The sequence below is a fragment of the Castanea sativa genome, chromosome 5, assembly GCF_040712315.1.
Source record: "Castanea sativa cultivar Marrone di Chiusa Pesio chromosome 5, ASM4071231v1".
NCBI lineage: Eukaryota > Viridiplantae > Streptophyta > Magnoliopsida > Fagales > Fagaceae > Castanea > Castanea sativa.
The window spans coordinates 26,349,816-26,367,114 of record NC_134017.1 but is presented as its reverse complement, the minus strand read 5'-3'; the positions used below and the strand labels follow the sequence as shown (position 1 = coordinate 26,367,114).

The 17,299-nt window shown below is 32.2% G+C and overlaps 1 long non-coding RNA gene across 5 annotated transcripts; it reads right to left on the bottom strand.

Annotated features, from left to right (window-relative positions):
• Positions 1-4,998: 4,998 nt before the first annotated feature.
• On the bottom strand, positions 4,999-11,714 carry LOC142633987 (uncharacterized). 5 transcript variants are annotated; one of them, XR_012844015.1, is made up of 4 exons: positions 11,392-11,692; positions 8,714-8,851; positions 8,410-8,467; positions 4,999-5,470 (listed from the first exon to the last, which is right to left on the bottom strand). It is a non-coding gene; the product is annotated as an uncharacterized LOC142633987 (long non-coding RNA). The 5 variants fall into 5 exon arrangements; XR_012844016.1 differs by lacking the exon at positions 8,410-8,467; XR_012844013.1 differs by lacking the exon at positions 4,999-5,470 and having other exon boundaries at positions 7,860-8,467.
• Positions 11,715-17,299: the final 5,585 nt, after the last annotated feature.

Below are 17,299 nucleotides of genomic sequence, written 5' to 3'. Positions count from 1 at the left end.
AGACAGGAAAAGGATACAAAATTTATAAATAAAAAAAAAGCTGAGGAAATGGGCTTTTGAGTATAAAAAAAAAAAAGAAGAAGAAAGAAAAGAAAAGAATGAGTAAACGGTGAAAAAGTACTTAAAACAAAAAAGTAGTAGTTGAAAGGAAAATGTTTAAATCTACAATAAAATATTTAGGGATGATATACTAAAGAGCAGGATTGGTAGATTATAACAGCCTAGTAAATATTATGTGATTTGGTGAAGTCAAATTTGTCATACTCATTCATATCTATAAATTAGTATATTATTCTAAATTAAAATGAAGTGCATAAGTGAGTTTTAGTTAATTTAATTGGTAAAACTTCTGATGGTTGTGTAAAAAATTTGAAGTTCTATCATGTCTACATAAAAAACTGATTAGTATCTTGACTTGATGATAAAAAACTATCATTAAGAGAGTAGATTAAAATTCTAAAAAAAAAAAAAAAAAGTGCATGAAGCCTGGATTATAAAGAAAAATGGCTTTTGATGGCAAGCAGGAAGAATAGGGAAAAACTGTTTTGAGAGAAAAGTAGAGTGAAAAACCTTGTTAGTAGAAGTAAAAACTAATGAAAGTGGGTTGAGACTTGGAAGTGGCATCCTGATGATCTTATAGAAAGTGTGAAGAAGGTGGACATGATGAATGAATTTGGGATCAGTGCGTGGGGATTAGTATGTGTTGTCCGCACAGTATAAGCCCACGGATGAGGCAAAAGTACAGTATGTAGTACGCGATAGCTTTACTACCTTTTGGGATCGACACGTGAAATTGTGGCCCCATCGCCGCCACTTTGTCTTTTTTGGAAAAATTTTACTCTCACAGCTCACGTGGCCACGAGTTGTGAATAGTAGAGTTCAACTGATAGGTCGGCATTTTCACTGCTCACAAATCGCGAATTGTGGTAAAAATTGTAAAATTTTATATATCTTTAACGTTATTCAATTTTTTTATTATCAAATAACACTAACACTACAACAAAACCCACAACCCACCACTTGTCAGCATGACCCACAACTTTGTCAGCATGACAAGGTTGTTGATCTACTTTTTCTTTTGGATAAACAGGCAATTCATTAAAAAAATAGGCCATTACAACAAGATCAGTACAGAGCTATGAAGCACGGGTGCGGTGTTTGGGCCGCCGCACCCGCGTCGGACGCGGCTGGACGAGGCGACGCGCAGGCGACGCCGCTGCCTGCGCGTCCGTGCCGCGTCCGGCAATAAAAAATCATTTTTTTCGGCGCGATTCGCGCCGATTCGGGCCGACGCGCGCGAAATCGCGCCGATTCGGCCCGAATCGGGTGAAATCGGTCCGGCCGAAATTCAAAAAAAAAAAAAAAAACAACAACAACAACAGGTGCGTATGGCTGGGAAAAAAAAAAAAAAAAAGGTGCAAACGCACCGTTTGGAAAAAAACCAAGACCCAACCCTCTCCCTCTTCATTTTTCTTAAGCCTCTCTCCCACTCTCTACCTTCACTCTTCAGCTAGGCTCTCTCCTATTCTTTGTATTCTAGTTATTATTTACCATTGTTCTTAAATTTGGTATATATTTATATAATGTGAAAAAAGTATGTTTAGCAATATATTAAAAATATAAATAAAAATATTTTTAATAATTTTTTAATCGCCGCACCCCGCCGCACCCGCACCCTACTTTTTCAAAAATTGCCGAGTCCTGCACCCGCTCCCGCACCCACACCCGAATCCCGAAACGCACCCGTACTTCATAGGTACAGAGTCTATTATGGAACATTCCATTACAATCCTCATCTAAAACAGTCCTCATCTAAAACAGTCCTAATGTCCTCACGAGTATCAAAATGCACAAAGCTTAAATCCTGGTCCATCCCCATTCTACCTGGCATGTCCGCCCAACGATTTGCTTGCCGGTAGCGGTGTTTAATTTGAATTTGTTGAAACGTCACCATCAACTAGGAGATATTGTATTAATCTCATAATTTGGGTTCTGAAAGATATCAACAATTGCCTTGGCATCAAACTCAACAATAAGAGAGGGTATATTAAGATTGCAGCATAATGATAACCCATCTCTAAGGCCCCACAACTCAGCTACAAAACTGATAGTTGTCCCAATGCTCCTAGTAAATCCAGCAAGTCAGGTGCCGTGTTCATCTCTAAGCAGACCCTTACGGTGTGATTTGTGAATCTACATGTGTTCATAACTCTACGGTTCACAACTCACCATTTGTGAATAGTAGAGATCAAGTTCTAGGTCCGCATTTTTATTACTTACAACTTGTCAGACGATATGTTATGACAAAAATTGTGAGACTTTATGTGTACATAGCATTACACAATTTTTTTTTATCAAATAATTAACACCACAGCAAAACTCACAGCTTGTCGGCATGACGAGGTTATGAATCTACATGATGAGTTCATAACTCTACTGTTTACAACAACTTGTCGTATAATCAAAATGGTGACTTTTGTTATATTACTAATATTATTCCTATATTTTGTCAGTTGGTTTTGGATTATTATCATTTTATTTATAAAAAAAAAAAGTTTTGGATTGGTGATGGGAATTGGATGGGTCATCGATCGGCCCATGACGATTTTAGGATATACAGACATGGGATATACGTGCTATGTCGGCTTCAATGTATAAAAGCAACGGAGGGATTGATATGATAATGACTGATTCATAATATAATAAATAAAAATAATATTAATTTTATATTTATTATTTTATGTTTAAAAATTCAAGACTAAAGCAATTATTGTTATTATTGTATGTTTAAAATTAAGGACAAATTTAGTATAAAATTAGCTATAATTTAAAGTTGCAACCCTCACTTAAATAATTAACATGACTACATATTTTGAAGGATCATGCTAACGAATATTTTTAGGGCATTGGTTAACAATTTAATTTAAAAAAAATTTGACACCATTTTTATGGGAAATGAAAAAATTGTCAAAAAATTAATTTTCTTTTCTTGTCCCATAAAAACGTTTTTTAAATAAATTATTAACCAATGTCCTAAGGGCATTCATTAGTATTTCTCTATTTTGGAAATCTAACCGTTAAATTGCATATTTTATATTTTTAACACACATGTAAAATTTCGTGCTAATCGGATTTCATTTACTATTTGATTTATAAACTTATTTTTTTAATGCATAATTCGGATTTCATTTACTATTTGATTTATAAGCATATTTTTTATCCATAATTTTAGACTACAAAAACTAAAAATGTAAACATTTAATTGATGACATAATTTTTTATTTTTGATCTTCTGAAAATTTTGCAAACATAGAGGAGATAAGAAGAAAATGTAATCTAATGATGAATTTGTCAAAATTCACATCTCATATAAAGATATTGAGTGAAGTTGTAGCCTTAAACTACAACTAAGTTTGTTACCAAACTTTGTCCAAAAATTAATACATCATTTATATATATATATATATATATATATACACACACATGCTCCATTTGGAATAGAAATCTGGAAAATTACTAGCATTACTGTATAAAACAAATTGTAATTGTTTTTAGGAATAATAGTGCAAATCTAAGGGGCTTTTTGGATTTTTAGGGCCCGTTTGGTTTAAATTTTATCATCACTCAATTTTCATCACTCAATTCTCATCACTCAATTCTCATCACTCATCACTTAAAATTCTTCAATTCCCCAAACCGCCTTGTTTGGCACCTTAACTCAGCTCTGCGTTACTTTGTTCACAAAAAAAAAAAAAAAAAAAAAAAGGTCAGACATTGCAGCTCAAACTTAGATTTAATTACAAAATTGCCATTGAAAACTGAGGTTATGTTTGGTAACATTTTTTGTTTTCTATTTTCAAAAACTTGTTTTTGAGAATATAAAGAAAAAACAATTTTCTTGTATTTTTGAAATGAAAAACATGTTTGGTTAGTTGAAATTAAAAAAATATATAGTTTTTTGAAAAATAAAATATAAAAAAAAATACTAAAATATGTTGTTACTAGAAGTTGAACTTTAATGCTAACTCATTAAATTAAATGCGTATTTTCATTAACTTTAAAAAATTAAAAACTGAAAACAGTCTTTTGCATGTTTTCAGTTTCCTTCACAAATTGAGTTTTAAGAACAGCTTTTGTTTTCTAGCTATTTTAGGTTGCCAAATAAGTTTTTTAGTTTCAAAAATAGAAAATTGTTTTTGAAAACAGAAAATAAAAGGAAAAAACAGTTATCAAACATATCCTGAGTTTTGGAAACTGAAAACACCTAAAATGTGTTTTCAGTTTCCATAACTCAAAAATCAGATAATTGAGTTATGAGTTATGGAAACAAGGGGTGAAAACTAAGCCAAACAAAAAATTTTGTGTGGGTCCCATGTGTTTTGATAACTCAGTATTGAGTTTTGGATCATATCACTCAAAACACCCCTAAACCAAACAGGCCCTTAGTTTCCATCTTCCATAACTCTGCTTCCATCACCCATAACTCAAAATATGTGAGTCCCATAGCTAAATGGTTTGTTTTGAGATGTTTTCAGTTTTTGTTTTCATCACTCAATTCTCTGATTTTTTAGTGATGAGTTATGAAAACTAAAAATACATTTTAGGTGTTTTCAAGTTATGGAAACAAAGTTATGATGACATTTTTGTAAATACACACATTAAGGAACCCAAGGTCAAAGGTCCAGCCGCAACTTTTGACTTTTTTTTTTTACTGGGTTCGATGAGTTTGGGTGGTCTTCTCCTTCTTCTTCTTCTTTTATTGTTTTTTTTCCCCTTTCACATTGGTCTTCTTCTTCGTCTTCTTCTTCTTTTCTTTTCCCTTTCACGCTAGGACTGATCTGGTCTACTTCATCTTTTTTTTTTCTTCTTCTTTTCTTTCCTGGTCTTCTTCATCTTCTTTTTCTTTTCTTTTTTTCTTCTTTTCTTTCTTGGTCTTCTTCATCTTTTTTTTTTCTTCTTCTTTTCTTTCCTTTTCACAGTGTTTTTGGGTTTGGTTGCTTCTTTTTTTTTTTACAAAACCTGGCTTCATATCCAAAACCAATATCATACCTTCATTCAAAAATGCAACATGATCTTCATGCATCGGAACAAATTTTGACATTCAATTTAACATTAACACCATCCAATTCATATCAAGTCAGACCCACTTCAATTCAATCAACATCATCTTTCAATTTAACATCAAAATCCATAATTCCTTTAAGGAAATCCAAAATCCAAAATCCATGATCAAAAATAAAAAATCCAATATCCATACAAATCACTACGGATTGAAAGAAAAAGGAAATGATGATGCGCACGAGGTACGACAAGGATCGGCGGTGCGCTAGGTGATGGTGGAGGAGATCGGTGCGCTAGGTTAAAATGCGCATTAGGTAAGACGGCGTTGGGTGATGGTGGAGGAGGCACTGCAGGTCCTTGATTTGCTAACAATGGCTGGGTTTGTGAGGGTTTTGGCAGAATAAAGGGGCTGAGAAAGATGAGACACAGAGAAAGATGAGAGTCAAAAGAAAAAAAAAAAAAAAGGAGAGAGAAAGGAAATGACATTGGGTCAATATATAGGTCCCAATTTTTTAAGTTTTTTGGTTGAAAACATAACTAAGTGATGGGTGCCAAACGGGTGGGTATAGGAAATTGAGGTATTTTAAGTGATGAGTGACAAAAATTGAGTGAGAAGTGATGAAAAAAAAAACAGCCCTTAAAGCACCATTATAAGTAGCTTCCGGTTATCAAAGTCAAAATACCCTTGAAGAAGGGGGAAAAAGAACATGACCATTAAAAGTAGCCTGAATATTTTAAAGTAGGCTTAAGAGGTAAAGCTTGGTGGATATCATCTATACCTCTTCCTTTTAATTAATTACCTTAGAAAAGAAACACGACAAGGTATTCATTGTGGATTCTAGTTAATTTCACTGGTAGAGTATTTTGTAGTCGAATAAATAATTTGGAGTTCAAATCCCACTTTAATGTCTTGACCTAATGATAAAAAACAATCGCTATGAATCTGACACCTTAAGTTAAATTTCTATCATATTTATTAAAAACAAGAAGAGGGCGATACCAGACAAGCCCTTTGTAAGTAGGTTTGGTTTGGTTTGGTGTAATCCTGAAAGTAACCTAGCATGGTTGATGAACAAATTGTCAATAGGGTATGTAAGATACATCATACATGAAACACCAAATTACAAACAAATAAGATGGTGGATGCCTAACCATTTTCTTTCTATGGGTTTGTAGGTTTGTCTAGTGTCTACAAGTGTCTGTCTCATTTACATTAATGGTCCATTTGGATTGAGAGGGAAGGAGGGAAAATAGAGTAGAGTAGAGTAGATTTAACACAAAATTAGTTTATTTTTAGCCAACACTATTCTACTCTCCTCCCCTCCCCCTCTTTCCTCCCTCCATCCAAACAGGCCATAAGTTCAACCGGCTCCAACAAGCACGTACTGACTTTCCAAGTGGGCAAAATTATTCAAAAGAAAATGACAAGTTGCGGCTCTAGCATGTTCTGTTCATTGAAAACTGAAAACCCAACCCAAGAAATGCACTATGTCACATACAAGCTGATCTACTCCAATTATGCACTGCTTTTCTTTCTTTCTTTTTTTCTTTTTGTTTCCCTTGTTTTTGTTCCTCAAAAATCGAATCCATATTATAATAGCTATATGGTTTAGTTGCAAACCTATGGCTATCTTATTTTGGATAAATCCACTTATTTTCCTCTACTAGCTATCTTACTAGCTAACTTTTATGTGTGAGTTCTAATTAGCTTAGCTAGTAAAGTCTCTTGTTGTTGAATAAGATATTTGAGGCTCGATCCCAACCTACACTAAAAACCAATTATTTTAGTTTAATGATAAAAAACAATTATTAGAAGCGGATGTCATAAGTTAAACTCTCTTTTAAATTTAAAAAAATAAAATAAAAAATAAAACCTATCTTTTATGTTTTTGGTTTAAGTTTTTATTTGGGTCACCTTTTCATTAACATGCTCTTTTAATTATTAGGTTTGTTTTGCATCCTACCTCTGCTGAAATACAAAGCATGAGACACATTAATGGACAGGCAAGGAGTTTGTTAGAATTTTGCTGTCATCTTGCTAAACCTAAGCCATATTCTGGGCATAGTACAACTCAACGGAGACATATCTCCCCAAGCCTCGGTCAATAATCAGTGCGAATATCTTTTTAGGAGTTACTGGTTTTTATCCAAGTTTATTCATATTGCATTTGTAGTTCAGAATATTGGAATTTACTGTCTAAGCTTTCCATAATATACTGATTATTCAAATTGAATAAGCTTTGGATGTTTTCTTGATTTTAATCCTGGCTCTACATTTTGTCCAAGTCTCTTCATCTCAATCCTAAAATGACTTGAGTGGCTGCAACCTTGAGGCAGATTAAATACTACACCCTAGATTAAAATCTTTTTAAGTTCTTTGGGTAACTCCTATCCAGTCATTTTGAAATGGGTGCATTACATTTTACGAATTCATCAATATTTGAAAATTCTTGATTATTATCGTGTTAGTATCTATTTAATTATTTATCATTTATCATGTGGAAAACTCTAAACCACTTATTGCATTGATAGATAAAATTTTAATAACTCCATGGTGAAGCTATTGTAAGAACTCTAAAAAAACTAGTCCCTACACCCTATGGCTATACAATTGTTCTAAGACATTCTCGAAAACATGAGAATGATATTTTTACTCTAGTGTGACACTAACTGTAGCTCGTTGCTACCTCTCATCATGGATAAATTGAGATTTTCCATTGACAACTTATTTTGTAAGGTTTCAGTAAGAAAATTAAGGGTAATTTTATTGGCCAAACCTTTAGATTCTTAAAGTCCCTTTTTCTCTTTTGCTTTTGCTTTTGCTTTTGCTTTCTGCCTAGCCTCCACATTCACAAAATTTAGCAAGAATTGTCATTTGAATTTAACTTAGCTCAAATGGTTCCTTTATTTTTTCGATAGAAAAATACAATGTGACATTAATTGGCTCTCTGTAAATTTTTTATGAACTTCTAGACAATTCTCTTAAAACAAAATTAACAAATTCTTAATAGCCGTTCTAGGATAACCATGCCCCAAATATTCAAAGGCATCATTCAGAAAAGTCCTCAGACAAAGTTAAATCTGGAATAAGAATTCATTACAAGATGGGACCAAAAACATGAATTTCAATTCATGGTCTTTTATTTATTTATTTATAAATAATTATCCAAGAGGGAAAAAAGAGGAGTTTAGGAGAGAAGCAATAGCATTTAAGGCATCTCCTTGTTGATAATTCCATGGTCAATGGGGGAGTGGGGATTATCAATGGTCATTATAAACATAACTTCATAAAAACTTTACTATTAATATACTAACTTTGAGCTTGCTTAACCAAATTGAAAAACTTACAAACTTGAGGGACCTCCGTGAATTTAACACATTGTTTTAATGTGCTTTAAGGGGCTGGCTTCACAAGAATATAAAATTTTAAACACGTCAGTAACTCTGTTTATTTGTCATGTTTTCCATGCAGCATAAAAAGAACCAATAGTCATTGATGAATTATCATATTGACTGCAATAATTACAGCATTTTAAATTTAATATTATAATCTCACCCAAGTTTATTCATTTTTCTAGATCAAATACTTCCTGCTTGATGTATATTCTAATCCTATTCCCCTAACCTAATAATATACAAGATGGAAGCTTACTAGGTTATCTTCTAAATCGTGATCCCTTGTTTGGTCTCCCATCCCATGCTGAAGCCCAGAAGAATAAAGACATCCAGAAAAGAACTGCTAAGAAGATCTGTACTCTGTCTTGAAATTTGGACAAAGATGCTGCAAGTCCTGTTCCCAAAGGATGAAAAGAGTTGAGTGAGTACCAAACTTCAGGCACTTCAAAAACATAACTATAACGTTATCCATACAAAAAAGAAATGATTTACAACATCTAACAAGCTCATATCATCAAGGCCATCTAGTCATCATTCTATTAAAAAAAACAACATTAAGTATTTATAAAAACAAAATTTCGACATCTTTAACAGTTAAACCAATACCATTACATAAGAGTATTAAAAAAAAAAAAATCCACTACATGAGAGAAAATATTTATTTCACAAGGAGATGGAACACAGTTAGTTACACAGGAGGAAAATGGACAGAGAGGAGGGAGGAAGAGGTTTATCCCACAATAGCCAAGGGGGGAAAAGACATCAACCAAATACTTCCCAGTTCCCAACCTGGGAATCATACATTTACATGCATCAATTTTGTTAATATTTTGGAAATACCATCCACAAATCGATGTCTCTCTTTAACACTCTCATTTATTTGTGATCCACAGGCAGCCTAATAGTATACATACAAATGAATGAGAGCTTCGTTCTTTTGATAAGTAAAAAGGCTATAGTAATACATACAAATGAGAGCTCCTTCTCAACCAGAATTTCCTTTCCTCTTTACTTGTTCATTTATTATAATATTCACTTTAGGAAGGCAGGGATCCACCAAGTTGAATAAAATTTGACATGTACACTCAGTGTAATGTCCACTGGTTAACACAACTGAAGTCATTTAGAAACTGTTAATGGGATCTAAAACAGGAATTACATAAAAATATTCATAGTATTCATCATATATATATATAAACATAATTTGAAATGTTCATCTCCGCTCCTTCTTGGTTTTGGCCTTTGGCACCGCCGGGGGGGGGGGTAAACAATAATCTTATTTACTACACGACTGGTTCACATTTGGCCCTTAAATTTTAAAATCTTCAAATTCATCCTCCATGTTTTCATTTAGGCAAAGACGAAATTGATGATAATACCGTCACCAAAATTGAGGCAGAAGAACCACATCGCCAAAATCTGTGATGGCATCTTTAGTTTGATCAAATTTGTTATAAGTATCATTGCACTAATCAACTACTTTGTTCAAAGTTAAAAATTTAAGATCCATTATGCCTAGAGAGATCATTAATACATACAAAGATATTCTTCCTTGTAACACAAAAGTCTTTAGATGGTACAAGCAGATCTAGGAACATAATTGGAAAAGTTTTAAAAATCCATGGAGCAAATTGCAACCTACCACAAGCTCACCTCCAAAAGAGTACTCGAGATCATAACAATGCTTGAGCAAATAAATAGACACAAACAAATATAGATGATATAGTTCTGACTCTGTTGTCGAATGAGCATGTGTGTAAAATAGTACAACTTTTTGCTTTATTTAAAACCTATGAGAGCCATAATTGAGCCATTGGTACATACAATCAGATGTTACTCAATGCTAAACATTATTTTCTTTAACCAAATTACAGAGTTGTTATCAATTCAAGGTGGTTTCAATATGCAAATCTGGATTCAAACAAGACAAGTTCTAACGGAATTGGAGAAAACAAAAAAGAGCTTCTCAGACCTTCCAACTAAATAACAATGAGCTTGTGTAAAATAAAATAAAATAAAATAAACTATTAATTGTGAAGCCAAAGGAAAATACTTTCAATTCCGGGAAAAATTTCACAATGGCGGGCGCTTTCAACCTGCGTGCTACACGCAGCCCCACACTGATGCATTTGGCGTGGAAAGCGTGCCTTGGTATCAATTCCTAATAAAGTTTTTTTTTCAAGATTCATTCCCTTTTTTCCTCTCTTCTTTTCTTTTTTGGTACCAAAAAAAAAAAAACTAGAGGCCAAATATCATATGCCACAAAATGCACTCAGCGTTACGCCACTTTAATTTTTTATTTTTGACAATGTAGGGTACCTTTTTAAAGAAAAGCACTTTGAACTCGCCTCTAGCCAATAAAATAAAACTAAAACATAATTCAAGTGTTGGATTAGGCATTCTCTTTGTTCTTTAAAATGCACGCCAAACTTCAATTTAATCAAACACTTTACTCAAAAATTATTTAATTTCTAATCCATAAACTCATATTTTTGTGAACAATTTTAAAGTACCAATTTTTTTTTTTTTTTGAAATTTACATATTTTCATAGACTGATGTCTAATCATCTGCGAATTTTGCAAGCATGGAAATCCAATTGAAGGCTATTAATTAATAGTGTAACATTGAAAAAAGTCACACCATGTGTAATATGAGCTTATATCTTACATATGTGGGTAAGTCAAAAGCCCAAAATCCTCAGAATAACTAAATTTTTATAATCGTCTAAACCAATGCATTTTTTTGGGGGGGGGGGGGCAATTTTCCACTAATGCTTTCAACTTGGTTAAAAATTAAAAAAGCCTAAATTTTGTTACTTCAGATAACAAAACTCAAAACAAATCAATTAACGCAGCGTTTGGCAGCACAGAATATATATTTTTTTTTTTAATGAATAACTAATTGAATAGAATTATTAAAGAGTGAATCCGAACCTGTGGGCGGGTCGGAGTCTGGGGGAGGACCCGGGGAGGCGGACGCGTGGCAAGGACGAAGGGGGGATGGACGGCGGAGATGAAGCGAAGAGGAGAAGAGGTGATTAGTGGAGTGAGAAAGGGGGAAGGAGAGGAGGAAGAGAGGGAAGGCGTGGTTTGTGGTTGTGAGTGGTTTAAAAGTGTACAGAATGGAAGTTGTGTGTGAATGGGAGTGAAAGAGAGAGAGAGTTTCCATTTTTGGGGAAACTAGTAAAGAGAATCTTCTTTTTGATTCTTGGCTCTGGGAGCTTGGAGGAGTTTCTTTCTGTTTTGTAAAATTGTTTTGGGGTTTTATAGCGAAGGAGTTTTGTTTTTGTAGTGGGTTTTGGGTTGGGCTTATAGTGGATGTGGGCTTACAAAAACAAACTTTGTTTCTTTAAATAAAAAATTAAAAAAAAAAATCCTAAGAAATTTTCAGCCAACTTGGGGTTTTCCCATTTATTTTTTGTGGGGTCACCCATTTAGCCAAGGACAAAAGGGTATGCTAAGATTGACTCTAGACAAGTAAACCATTCAGTCCATATCGTCCTAACTAAACCAATTTTATCATATTTTCAATCACCTTAATGCCCCATTTGGTTATGAGCTTATGGTAAATGATTTTCATGTGATAAGGTAATAATAAAATTTTGACCAATATATCTTGTAATTCATACTGTTTGTTGATCATAATCCATAACTACCATAAGGAACATACCGTAAATATTTATAAAGATCTTTATGTTTATTTCTCTCTCTTGTTGGAAGCAAAACATAAATATAGAATAAAGTATTCTCTTACCTAACAAATTGAGTTGGAAAGAAGTTAAAATTAAATTGCCAAGAGAAATAGGTAAAAAAAATTTCTATCCCACATCTAATAATTGGTCCCAAATTTAGGTATAGAAGTGCTAAATTGGGAATATCACTACACATTGGAATTCAACTACATACTTGTAATTTGGGAAGTTGAGTGAACGCTTATTTTGATACTATTTTTGTTATGAAAGTTAACATTTCAAAGAGGTATTTAATAGACATTCATGCTCTATTTCAAAAACTTATTTCGTTATAGGTTAAAATATATAAATTAGTCTCACTATTTTTCACTATTTCTGGAAGTGGACTTCACATTCACACTAGACTCGAGAATGACCCTCATCACTTTTTCACTACTGCTTGACATGGACTTCACACTCACACTAAACTCCTACATGGCCAAATATGAAAAACAATTTCACAATTTTGATGAAACCGGATCAACTAAGTGGAGAACGCTAGAAGAACAAATCAAAAAATAAAATAAAATAAAAAATATTCAAACATAAGAATGTAATGGGAAAAATAGATTTTACCCACTATTATTAGCCCATGAATGAAATAATAAAACTCTCCTGATTTTAAAATAAATAAATAAGAAGAAAACTCTCCTTATTAAAGTTTATACTTTATACACCATTTTTTTTTTTTTTTTTGCTAAACTACACACCATTAATTATAGTACTGCGTTGTAGTAATTAGATTCTCTTCTATTAATGACCTTACTTTAAACGCCTTCCTTTCTCTATATTTAAGGTTAAGGTGGTGTTTATTTCACAATTCACGCCACTTATTGCACACAATTATATATGCATACACACTTTTTACACTGAAATCATGATTATTTCAAAAAATTTGAGTAGTCACTATTTCAATGCAAAAAATGCACATGCACAATAAGTAGTATGTACTAATATTTTACCTTTAATATTATAACTTATAATATTCGCATGACAAACCGTCCTTTCACATAAAATATATATAAATAAATAAATAACCAAGCTCAACTTATGGACCAAGTTTATACGTATATGCATCTCAAAAAAAAAGAAAGTTTATATGTACTTTTTCTTGGAGAATATATCGGAGTTGTGGATTGAAGAACTTTTTTTTTTCTTCTTTTTTTTTTAGAATACTAAGTACTTTTAACACATATACACATGGGGAGAAGGAATAAGCCCTTAAAGAAATTGACAGTAATATATGTCTAAAAAGATCTAACTCTTAAATATATAGCACAAACTTTAATACAAACTTTAATCTGACAGTGCATTAAAGAACATGACAAGGCATTTCAGCAATTAACAAGACATAACAAGGCATCACACACTCTTGGTGCGATGATCACTACACAAATATAAGTGCTTGTGGGGTGTGGGGTATAGGGGGTAAGGACCAGAGTTCAAGTCTCCAAGAGGGAGCTTCACACACATATACAGTTAAATTATGTTAGAGTAGAATTCTATCTTGTAAAAAAATAAATAAATAATTTTAAGAATGTGAATAGCCTTGTATATAAGTTTGGAATGCTAGCTTGAGAGTCCATTAAATCATGAGAAGTACACAATGCATTAATTAGTTGAATTGCACGAAAAGTCTCACTAACTTGTTGAAAAAAAGATATATCTCTCATCTATATTTAGACTCTTCCAAAATCTAGCAAATGAGCTTAGAGAATTTCTAAAATCAATCAGCTCATGCACTATACAGTAGTCAAAACACAGGAAATTCCTTGTATTTTTTGTGTGTGTTTGCATATCTCTTATGCTATACCATTTCATCAATAAATAAATAAATAAACAAAAATTTCATTTAGTATTGTTATTATTATATTTCTCTTATGTTACTTTGTATAGTTTATGCCAATATAAAATAAAATATATTATTTAATTAAGGGTCATACTAACGGGTGCTTTTAGAGCATTTGTTATTTGACCATTTTTAAAAGAAAAAATTTAATACTTTTATGGGAAATATAAAAAATTGTTTAAAAAGTTAGTTACTTTTTGTTTTGTATAAAAAGTTTCTAAAAATATTTACTAAACCTATCATTTTACTCTTTTTCTATTAAGGCATTAGGCATCCATTAACTTTTCCTTTTAATTTATCTAAAATTAATTGTTTAATATACATATGATGTTTTCTAAAACTATCATTACACTCTAATGTCTAATCTTTAATTTATTTAACAAAAAAAAATTATTTACAATTTTTAAAGAATTTTGATTGTGATTAATATAATCTAAAGGATCATTACACATGACTTATTAAAAAAATATTTTTTTTGAATATAAACTGACTCATGAGTTTTTCTTATATAAAATAAAACAATGAAATACATCATGTTGATGTGTGTGTGTGTGTGTGTATTGTTTTAAACTTTTGTGGATTTAAAAGATATCGATATTTAAATTTAAAATGTCTGAATTCGTCACTTTGTGTACTGTATTAAAACGTTTTATAATAAAACTTTTTTAATTGGTTAGAAAATAAATTTATTGGGATATATTGACCATTATATAGTTTTCACACCCTACACATTCATGAGATGAAAATGTTGAATGTTAGTATATCTCTTTTTTGGTAAACCAATGTTAATATTGTGGGGGGTAAAAATGTTCGAACAAATGTTTGGGTTTTGGGCCTGATTGGTTAATACAAGTCTGTTTGGTTAGGGTTCATAGGCCCACAAGTCAGTCCGCACTATAGTGGTCCAAGAAGCTGTCCGAGGAGGAGTATATCCTCGGACAGGCCCGACAATGGCCTTGGGACTTGCTAAACTGATTGGAGGCAGAATTCTGGAAGAACTGGTGGGTAAAAGTGTGATCCAAGAACGTGTGAGAAATATCTGAAGAAAAAGCTGCTACCACCACATTAAAGGCCCTGCATCTACCTCCCTGGCCGCATTAATGGGGAAATGACCTCTGAACAGTAGAATTTAGCCTTCCTGCTATTATTTGAAGACTTCAAGAAGGTGGTGGATGGGACAAGTATCTAAGGGGAAGATTTGTATGACACGTAGATGAAACAGGGAAGAAGAAGAAGTATATAAGAAGACGAGAGAGGAAAGAAATGAGGACCTGCTTATTAGCTAAAAAAGAACTAAGAATTGTAAACTTTGGCATAGAAAGAGAAATACTATACAAATCGTCCTCGGCTTACGTCCGAGGAGGTCTCTTGGTCATATTTGTTAATTACTTGCATGGATTGTGGCACTCTAACCTGTTAATCAACTTCCAACATCCCAATCCTAGGTTTCAAACTCATACTTTACAAATTTCATTGTATAAGGCTCATTGGACCTGAGCCCCTCACTCGTTTTTGGGTCCAGGTACAATTGTGCACTTACAAATATTTTTTAAACTAGAGAGGTTTGGTTGTTCATATAGTAACATGTTTGGAAAAAGTTTATTTTTGTCAGCTTATTTACATACTATTTATTAAAAATATAATTTTTAGTACGTTTTATGTTAAACGAAGAAAAAAAAAAACTGATACAAAAAAATATAAAACAAATAAGCTAGACCAAAGAGGCACTGGGGCCGGCCCAAGGCCTAGGCAAGTTAGGCCTAGGCCTAAGGCCCCCACCAAAAAACAACATTTCTCTTAGGAAAAAGGCCCCAATTTCCATAGTTAAAAGCCTATATTTTTATAAAATTATATACTACAAATTGTACATTTTTTTTAATTAGTGATGTTAAGGATACTACAAATTTTACTATTGACTTACAAATTGCCATGTTATTAATCACAAAAAAGTGATATAAACATTAATTGGTTAAATTGATGAAGTTCATCAATGAGAGACTATTACATTATATTTTGAACACTTTATAGTGTTTTTAATTAGCACATTTTTCTTTTTCATTTCTATTAAGACTCTCAAAGTACGAGACCAATATAACCTTACCTTAACTCAACTGAAACCCTAAATTTTTTCAAAAAGTTGTTGCAAATGTGTTAAATTATCAATTATAGATTAATAATCTTCCCCTAATAGTTTGAGACTTTGATTTTTGTAAACTAATATCCTACAAAGTCACACACCAAATAATATTTATCTCTCTCTTAAAATCAAAATTAAAAATTAAAAATTAGATTACAACTTTATTTAACTATACGTCATCTTATATCCAAAATAAAGTATCTTTTTCAATCACAATATATTTTTCTTTCTTTTTATTAATATTTATAATTCAACTATGATATTCAACTATAAAAATCCATCTAAAAAAATCTATGATATTCAATTCTCTATATGAAATTAACATTAGTATAGGATATTATTTATGTATTTAATATATCAAATTAATATTAATTTGATTAATATTAAATAATTTTATTTAAGTAATATTTACATATTATAGGCTCCGCATAAATTTTTTATTTTAGGTCCCAAATTATGTTGGGCCACCCTGCAGGCACATAATCACATTGATATATAATAATAATAATAATAATAATAAACAATTTCTTAATTATTCAAAAATCCAATAGACATGTCGAACAATTCTGACTTAAAGAGAGCGAATGGTATTTTTTAGGAGGAAAGCCACTTTAATTTACCCGTGGATACAAAGGCAACCACTCACGAGGCAAAAGCAGCTTCTCTTTGATGTGTCTGTATGTACCCACTAGTATTTTGGTGACGTTTATAGATGGAAATCATAATCAGGTCGTGGAAACATGACGTCTCCATGTATGCTCTTCTTTTATTAAAAGCTGGTCCCATCTCTGATCAATAATGAGATTGAGATTGAGATACATGCATATAGGGGCTATTTCCATGATAGATCGTAAAACTAGAACTTGAAGGACACTCACACTAGTAGCTGAAACTAGTGGAAAACGTGTATTGTCAAAGCAAAAAGATTCTTGCTGCAAAATAAGTTTCTGTTTTGGAGTACATAGACATATCTTGTACATGGAACATCTCAATGCACGTTTAATAATGAGAATCCTAAAAGCAACAAAAATCTCTCAATTATGACATACCCAATTTTTTATTTAAAAAAATTGAAGAAATGGATGTTGCAGTGTTGCACAGTGCACATCAGAAATCAGAATCACT